This window comes from Triturus cristatus, chromosome 6 (genome assembly GCF_964204655.1).
Source record: "Triturus cristatus chromosome 6, aTriCri1.1, whole genome shotgun sequence".
Classification (NCBI taxonomy): Eukaryota; Metazoa; Chordata; class Amphibia; order Caudata; family Salamandridae; genus Triturus; species Triturus cristatus.
The window spans coordinates 1,641,200,625-1,641,206,679 of record NC_140589.1 but is presented as its reverse complement, the minus strand read 5'-3'; the positions used below and the strand labels follow the sequence as shown (position 1 = coordinate 1,641,206,679).

At 53.4% G+C, this 6,055-nt stretch overlaps 1 long non-coding RNA gene across 1 annotated transcript; it reads left to right on the top strand.

Annotated features, from left to right (window-relative positions):
• Positions 1–2,639: 2,639 nt before the first annotated feature.
• LOC146821752 (uncharacterized) lies at positions 2,640–3,703 on the top strand. The gene is made up of 5 exons (XR_014962765.1): positions 2,640–2,726; positions 2,815–2,883; positions 2,982–3,076; positions 3,167–3,229; positions 3,316–3,703. It is a non-coding gene; the product is annotated as an uncharacterized LOC146821752 (long non-coding RNA).
• Positions 3,704–6,055: the final 2,352 nt, after the last annotated feature.

Sequence of the window (6,055 nt, the reverse complement as noted above, 5' to 3'; positions counted from 1 at the left end):
CAGCAAGGAACTCTTCAACATCGTTAAAGAGCTCTCCAACCCCAACGCCGGAAACAACGACATCACCCCATCTCAAGCCCTCTGCAACTCCCTCGCCTCCTACTTCCACAACAAGATCGCTGACATTCACAACAGCTTCAGCACACAACCAACGATCCCCACTACCGCACCTACGCTCCCCACAACCCCCGTACGCGCCTGGACCCCGATCAGCACCGAAGACACCATCCTCACGATGAACACCATCCACTCTGGATCTCCAACCGACCCCTGCCCCCACCACGTCTTCAACAAGGCCGACGCTGTCATCGCACCCCACCTGCGGGACATCATCAACACCTCCTTCGACACCGCTACCTTCCCTGAGAGCTGGAAGCAGGCCGAACTCAGCGCTCTACTCAAGAAACCGTCAGCGGACCCCACCGAACTAAAAAACTACCGCCCCTATCTCGCTCCTCCAGTTTCCGGCCAAAGTCATCAAGAAGAACGTCAACAAGCAGCTGGCCGCCTTCCTCGAGACGAATGGATCCCTCGACCTCTCGCAGTCTGGCTTCTGGGCCAACCAAAGCACCGAGACCGCCCTCATCGCTGCCACCGATGACATCCGAGCCCAGCTCGACAACGGAGAAACAGTGGCCCTCATCCTCCTGGACCTCTCCGCGGCATTCGACACTGTCTGCCACCGCACCCTAGTGCAGCGCCTCAGCAACGTCGGAATCCAGGAGAAGGCACTGGAGTGGATCATCTCCTTCCTCGCCGGAAGGACACAGAGAGTCCGCCTTCCACCATTCAGATCAGAAGCCATCGAAGTCATCTGCGGCGTCCCTCAGGGCTCCTCGCTCAGCCCCACCCTCTTCAATGTCTACATGAGCCCCCTTGCAGCCATCGCACGCCAACACAACCTCAACATCATCTCCTACGCCGATGACACTCAGCTAATCCTCTCCCTCACCAACGACCCCGCCACCGCCAGAGCCAACCTACACGAAGGGATGAAAGACGTAGCCGAGTGGATGACGACCAGTCGCCTGAAACTGAACACAGACAAGACGGAAGTTCTCATCCTGGGCTCCTCTCTCTCCGCCTGGGACGACTCCTGGTGGCCCCCCACCCTGGGCAGCGCACCCAAACCGACAGACCACGCACGCAACCTGGGCTTCATCTTGGATTCCTCCCTCTCCATGACCAGACAAGTCAACGCCATCTCCTCGTCTTGCTTCAATATCCTGCGCATGCTACGCAAGATCTTCCGGTGGATCCCCACCGAGACCAGGAAGACGGTCACCCAGGCCCTCGTCACCAGCCGACTGGACTATGGCAACGCCCTCTACGCCGGAACCACCGCCAAGCTCCAGAAGAGACTCCAGCGGATCCAGAACGCCTCAGCAAGACTCATCATCGACATCCCCCGACACAGCCACATCTCCGGACACCTGAGAGACCTGCACTGGCTCCCGGTCAACAAGAGAATCACCTTCCGTCTCCTCACCCACGCTCACAAAGCCCTACACAACCAAGGCCCAAGATACCTCAACAGCCGCCTCAACTTCTACACTCCCACCCGCCAGCTTCGATCGACCAGCCACGCCCTCGCCGCCGTCCCCCGCATCCGAAGAGCCACAACAGGAGGAAGGTCCTTCTCCTACCTGGCCACCAAGACTTGGAACTCCCTCCCGACCCACCTCCGCCTGACCCAAGACCACCTCGCCTTCAGGAAGCAGCTCAAGACCTGGCTGTTCGAGCAGTAGCGGACACCCCCTCCCCAGCGCCTTGAGACCCTCCGGGTGAGTAGTGCGCTATATAAATGCTTTGATTGATTGATTGATTGATTGAATCCTATAATTGAAAAAAGAAGAAGAAGAGAACACAGCCAAAATACATTCCTTATTCATGAAACAGTACTCAACAATACAATTTATGCCAAAATATATATATTGATTTATTTAATCATCAGAAATTCAATTCGAGGCATACATGTCTTCAAACAGGAGAGGGTTACTACCAGGGAGTGAAGAAGAAAGTGAAAAGATTGGTGCTCAGTGGGACCTTGGACCTGAAACAATGCACTTATAACAACCATACACACATCATGCAGCAACACACTAATTGCAATTCGGCGGGTGTTATATATGCCATTGTTTGAATGAATATGAGGAAATCACTAGACAAATGGCTCCTCTTAACAATGGTTAGGATACTGATCTAGCTTAGCACATCCGTCCACTCAGCTGGGACTTATTGACTTCAACCTTTATTAATTTTCATTATAGTGTAAAATTCAGTTGTAAATATGGAGCACATTTATACTCATGTGACCTCTCGTTGCTTGCTGTAATATAATGTAATATATTGTAAATACGTTGTACATAATGTAAATTGATGCACCCGATCCCGATGTAAATATTGTACTCAACACTTTTACTTCTTCACTTTCTCTTACAAGCCCCGTGTTGTCCTTAGCTGTTGCAACACTGTGTTACTTTGCCCGAACAACGAGTGGAGTCTTTTCTTTATTACCTACAGACTAGGTCGGTGTTACAGGAGTCTGTTGTCTCTCCATTGGATGAGACACATCAGCACCGTGACACACACTAGCAGTCAGCGTGCACGTTGCACTCCGTCCCCCCAGGCTATTTATGCCGAGTCATCTAGTTCTCCTGCCTGACGTGCTTGCTGCAGACAGTTTTTTAATGTGACCGATGCGGATGTGCTCCGTTTTGAACAAGGTAATTAGGGGATGTGTAGAGGAAGCGGGCTCGGTAGCATTCTGTCCCGCATGAGTTACCGACCGTCTTGTGCTTATTCTTCCCACAGGCTGGTCTAAATAAAGGATTTTAACATTACTGTATTTATAGGAAGTCGCTCGCCGCTTTCCCACAGCGGGTAAGTTGATATTTGACTTTTTGGGCATTGTGTTATCTGTACATGTGTTTTGATTAGATCGTGGAGCTAATGTTGAGTTTTGTCTGTTTACCTTTTAGCACTAAGGGATTAATTCCCTCGCTGGAACATTTTCCATTATGGTAATTTTCTGGAATTATAATTAAACATCGTGAGCACGCCACACCATTGACGGGTGAGTGCCTTATTGGCTGGATTAGCAGCTTGTATCCTCATAGTCTGACTTTTTGTAGACTAACGGCCACATACATTCCTCCTCCCACAGATTTCCTTAGGGGCACACCGATTGCCCACCCTACTGCTGGCGGTTTCTCCATTTTGAACTTAGGTTAGTACCCACAGTGTTTTGGTCGCTTTCTTTTGAGATTGTGAATATGTATGAATTCAGACTTTGATCTCATGGTTGCTCCCCAGGTTCCCTTATCCCTGTCCTGAGGAAGACCCGTAGCTGAGGAGACCACTTACCCCTGTGCGTCTGGGTCGAAACATCGACAACATTCCCCGTTGGGCCTGTACTCTTTGTACCCCTCCCCCCACCACAGTCACAGATGAAGGCTCGCTGTGTTCTGAAAAATAAATTAAGACTTTAAAGATACCAGGGGCAGGCCTGTTCAACATAAGGATACAATACTCTACTTTGTGTAAATACATTCTCAGTTTTCTTGACTCTTTTCTCCCACTGAGCACCAATCTTTTCACTTTCTTCTTCACTCCCTGGTAGTAACCCCCTGCTGTTTGAAGACATGTATGTCTCGAATTGAATTTCTGATGATTAAATAAATCAATATATATTTTTTGGCATAAATTGTATTGTTGGGTACTGTTTCATGAATAAGGAATGTATTTTGGCTGTGTTCTCTTTTTCTTCTTTTTTCAATTATAGGAGTCAATCGTTTATTAAGAGAAAACTTATCTGAATTGCTTCTAACATTTAATTATACTGTCTAGGACCAACTGTTTTCTGTACCAATTGATACACAGGTCCTTTGACATTTTCTGGGTCACCCCATTTATATTAATGGCCCGACCCACCGGAGCACTCCTCACCATGACCAGAGAGCATCCATATCTTGGCTTAAATGCATGGGTAAACATCCAAGTTTCCTGGAAGAAACATATATCATAGTTATCATTAAAACAATTCCAGTCACTCTCAGATAGTCTGCTTTTGAGTCTGGCCACATTCCAACAGATGATTTTCAAATTATCTGGATTTAGAGGTTCAGAGTTGTTGTATTGGCCAGACTCACTGTATTGTCCATGGGGGTGACCTAGTTCTAGGACACCCCCGCGCCGCACGGCCACCAGCTGCTGCGTGTGCCTCCCCGCCGTCTGACTCGCTGCCCTGGCTCCGCCGCGTGACCACGCCCCCTGCCATCGAGCGGCGTGGTCTGTGCTCGCTTCTTGCCTGGTGTCACTGTCTCCTCTGTATTTGTGCATAGATTGGTAACTTTGCTGTGTTTCTGTATTTTCTCCCCCATTTTGCCTGTTTTGCCTTCCTTTTCTGCCGCCCCCGTCTTATCCCTCCCCGCTCCCCGCCACCACCGCTGACCCCGCCCCTTTTTTCTTTCTTCTGTACCCTCCCCGCTCCCGCCTCCCAGCTCCTCCGCCCCCCCGCGCACTTGGCCATATATGGCGACCGTGCCACGCAGGTGAGTGTGACCTAGTTCTAGGACACCCCCGCGCCGCACGGCCACCAGCTGCTGCGTGTGCCTCCCCGCCGTCTGACTCGCTGCCCCGGCTCCGCCGCGTGACCACGCCCCCTGCCATCGAGCGGCGTGGTCTGTGCTCGCTTCTTGCCTGGTGTCACTGTCTCCTCTGTATTTGTGCATAGATTGGTAACTTTGCTGTGTTTCTGTATTTTCTCCCCCACTTTGCCTGTTTTGCCTTCCTTTTCTGCCGCCCCGTCTTATCCCTCCCCGCTCCCCGCTTCCCGCCACCACCGCTGACCCCGCCCCTTTTTTCTTCTGTACCCTCCCCGCTCCCGCCTCCCAGCTGCTCCGCCCCCCCGCGCACTTGGCCATATATGGCGACCGTGTGACGCAGGTGAGTGTGACCTAGTTCTAGGACACCACCGCGCCGCACGGCCACCAGCTGCTGCGTGTGCCTCCCCGCCGTCTGACTCGCTGCCCCGGCTCCGCCGTGTGACCACGCCCCCTGCCATCGAGCGGCGTGGTCTGTGCTCGCTTCTTGCCTGGTGTCACTGTCTCCTCTGTATTTGTGCATAGATTGGTAACTTTGCTGTGTTTCTGTATTTTCTCCCCCATTTTGCCTGTTTTGCCTTCCTTTTCTGCCGCCCCCGTCTTATCCCTCCCCGCTCCCCGCTTCCCGCCACCACCACTGACCCCGCCCCTTTTTTCTTCTGTACCCTCCCCGCTCCCGCCTCCCAGCTGCTCCGCCCCCCCGCTCACTTCGCCATATATGGCGACCGTGCGAACGCGCAGCGGTCACGCGCAGCGGGCGCGCCGTTTGAGCGCCAAAGGTGCGCCAAAGGTAAGCCCGTCTACGCCCGTCCACGCCTGGACCGCACCCAGTGCCAGGACCCCTGGCCTACGAGGACCCCAGCCAACCCGCCTGACGTACACCGCCGCCACCCTCATCGCACTCAACACCGGCCAACTCCCAGGATGCCACCAAGCCACCCCGAGACGCACCTACGGACCCTTCAGTTGTCACGCCTGCAAGTTCACCTGCATCCGGACCTGCCCCACACCAGCGCCCGCCAAGCCGAACACCAGCAGCAACCACCTCAAGTGCATCCTGCTCAACACCCGCTCCGTCCACAGACACGCCATCGAACTCTGGAACCTCCTAGACACCACAGCCCCGGACGTTGCCTTCCTCACGGAGACCTGGATGAACGCCTCTTCAGCGCCCGACATCGCCATCGCCATCCCAGAGGGCTACAAGATCACCCGGAGGGACCGCGACAACCAGACTGGAGGAGGCATCGCCATCGTCCACAGGAACACCATCCGTATTACGACCAGCACCGACAACACCCTAACCACCGCCGAACACCTGCATTTCCAGATCCACACCGACCCGAAGACCACCCTCAGAGGCACCCTGATCTACCGACCCCCGGGACCACGCACTCAATTCAGTGAGGACATCGCCGAGCTCATCAGCCCGCACGCCCTCCCCTCCGCTG